Here is a 3,262-nt window from a genome sequence, read left to right as displayed (position 1 = left end):
TTTATAACAGTATAGCAGACTACTTACATAAAATGCATATAAATATCAGTTGTCACACTAGGTGTATTCACAACAGGAAAGTCATCTAGTTCATTTGCTTTGGTCCGGACCAAATACAATGTTGACTTTTTTTGTTTGGTGCGGTTCGCTTTCGCACTGCCCTTTTTTGCAAGTGAACCAGAAATTGTAAACAAAACCACACGTGTGCTAAGGTCATCCATTCATAGGACAGAAATTCTCAAGCAGGGAAAAACAGGAAGTGCAAAAACAGACTAATCACAGAGATCTTTCATAGTGCCATTTTTATTCTTTTACTGATTTGCTGTTATCAGATACTAACACAATATGAATAAACTTATGAGCATCATATGAGACAATGTCATATGATGTTGTAATTACGACTTTCCAAAAATAAAATCTATAGATATAAAATACTTAAAGCATATCACAATGTTAGTTTAAACAATTAACCTAGATAAATGTGCACTATTAGTTGCATATCCAATCGTTTGTGCGGAGAGTGGAAGCTGAAGCGTGCTTCAGGACATCAGTGGAAAAAAATTAAATACGCCGTCATTTTTGCTCATAAAGGTGAGAATAATACATCGTTCGGAACTGTAAAGGGTCTATTTCTATTTGTCTACACTCACAATATCATGAAAACATTGTGCTTTTGTAAAATAAAGAAAACAAATAGGATTTGCTTGCCGATTCTGTCTTGAACAGGAGCGCTTCACAAAAATGCACCGAAACTCAACTAATATTTTCCTTACAGACTATATCTATAGAAAGCTTTAAATGACTACAAAACGAAATAATTCAAATCCAAAACAAAAATTCGTATTATTATGTCATCCGTAAAGATGCATTTCTTTCTAAAGGCGCATCCAATGATGAGATGGCAAGTCAGGATCATCAACTTCATTGCGACACTGACTCATAAAACACTAGTTTATTAATAAATCATTAAAATATCTCATTACTATTTTGCTCCAACATAGTCATGGTAATTTTTGCGGCAAGCTTTAGCCTATTTAGTGCTCTCACGTCACGTTGCTGCGCGCCATGGTCATGAAAACTCATCATTTGCATGTGTTTTTAAGCATTGTGGTTTAAAAACAAGTGATTTAAGCCTTTGAAACGCAAATAACAGCACTATATGCGCGAGCTGTCTGTTTCTGAGCGTGATTTCTGCCATTGGGTCGGATCGAGGTCGGGTCATATTCACACCTTAATCGAACCATACCAGAGTTCGTTTGGAAGCGAACCGAGACCACCTCTTCAGCTGGGTCTCTTGTACGGTTGTTTGGTCCGCACCCGAGTGCGATTGCTGTATTCACACCTGCCAAAAAGGTCTGCACCAAGAGGGGAAACGAACTTGAGTTCGATTCAATCGAAACCAAACAAAACAGGTGTGAATACACCCTTAGTTAATCCTGGAGAATTGAATTTAGAAATATTATTATCAAGTTACTTATATAGTTCTACATTATAACAACCACGCCACATGAAGAAACAATGGCTGAGCCTGTTCACCTGCTAGACACACACACACACACACACACACACAGACACACGCAGACACACACACACACACACACACACACAGAGAGATAGGCGGAGACAGCTAAAAAGCAGAGAGCATTGCTAAAAGAACACAGAATTGTTCAGATACAGATAGCATATCTTTCACTCACAGTTAATTGATTGATTTTGTTATTTTAGCTCATGTTCTTCAAGAGGGCCGTTATGTAGCAGCAGCAGGCGAGTCATACTAACACCAGATTGCATTACACATTAAACAAATAAGCTGGAATGTCTTACTTTTCAACAAATTTATCCCAAGAATTTAATGGAATAGAAATTGTCCTGCTTTTACATGAATACTTATGCAACAATGTTTGAAATTATTAAATATTCTAAATTATTCTATCAAAATGATTTCAAATTATTCGTAATTAATGGACATAATAACAACACACTGTTATAAAGAAAACACCCTTTTGTTTCTGATAACAGTTCCATCTGTCTCCAAGCGTGCAAGTCTTTAATCTACCGAGCTCCCTCACACACACACAAGGCCAAGGTGTGTTCAAGCTGTGTTCGGCACCTTATCACTGGGGTATTGCCATCACACACACACACACACACAAGACACGTCTGTGAAATGATAAAAAAGAGTCTTACCTTTACAGATAGAGTGAAGGTTTCGGACAGAACACACACTCCTATCTACTGCTACGGTGACACGCCTTGTTCTCCGTCTCTTCTGTGTCTTTCTCTCACTTCATCCCATCCAATGGATGCTGCAGTGAGGGAAGAACACACCCTTTCTGCCTATCTCCCCAGCAGCCTGACCCTCCTCCCCTCCTCACCATGTGTTCCTCCCACCCACCACTGATTGGCGGAGGAGTAGAGGTGACATCATCTCTTTCTCTATTCTTTCTGTTCCACCCATCCTCCCTTTCTCTCTTCCTCTTTCTGCTTCTGTTTGAGCCACAATGGAGAGGGTTAGGCTTTTCCTTTCCTTGCCCCTTCATAGCCCTCTGAGCACTCCAGCAGAAACAAAGTCAACTCTCCAAGGCCTTTTCAAGAAAAGATTTGGTCGACAACCATTAATTACCATTTTCGTGACAACTAGCAGTTCAACCTCTCTCCGCCCCTTTCCTTTTCTTGTAAGATTTAATAACCTCAGTCTCATTACTGTAATACCCAAATAATAAAATATTAAATAAATAAATGTCTTTATACACAATGGTGGCTGCAGTGTCTTTATTTTTGGAATATTAAGGGAAAAAAGTATTCTTGTAATATTAGTACAAAACATGCATCAGTAATAATACTCGAATGGAAATCGTCATCATGAAAATAACGTAATAATAAAAGAATCTTAACAAACAGGTCAATTTTGAAACAGAATGTATTTTTTCTTTCCATTTGAGTGAGAGATGTCACCTAGTTATGTGAGATTCACTCTTATGCACTACGATGGAGTTTTGAGTTAAAATGATGATTAGGATGTAGTTTTTAGGCTGAAATTTCATCCATCTGTATTTAGACATCTACGGGTTTTCTATAAAGCCAATAGCATTATTCAATAGAACATGAATATGCTTGTAAAAATGCAATATGAGCAAAGCTGCCAGCCTCCCTCCATCCCAACCCCCTGCCCGGTCACTGGGAGCAACACTGGCCGTGAGGAGCAGATGGAGGGGCTGGGGGTGTGGGGTGAGGCTTTCAGCCTTTGTCACACACACACACA

General features: G+C 38.8%; 1 protein-coding gene across 1 annotated transcript in view; it reads right to left on the bottom strand.

The window, feature by feature from the left end:
* LOC107746188 (neural cell adhesion molecule L1.1-like) overlaps window positions 1–2,296 on the bottom strand; it is a 66,758-nt gene extending 64,462 nt beyond the window's left edge. The window contains exon 1 of the mRNA XM_016560301.1: window positions 2,188–2,296. The gene's annotated coding sequence lies outside the window, so the exon portion shown is untranslated. The remainder of the gene's footprint in view (window positions 1–2,187) is intronic.
* Window positions 2,297–3,262: the final 966 nt, after the last annotated feature.

This window comes from Sinocyclocheilus rhinocerous, unplaced genomic scaffold (assembly GCF_001515625.1).
Source record: "Sinocyclocheilus rhinocerous isolate Xijiao unplaced genomic scaffold, SAMN03320098_v1.1 scaffold1731, whole genome shotgun sequence".
Lineage (NCBI taxonomy): Eukaryota > Metazoa > Chordata > Actinopteri > Cypriniformes > Cyprinidae > Sinocyclocheilus > Sinocyclocheilus rhinocerous.
This window is presented reverse-complemented; position numbering and strand designations above follow the sequence as displayed.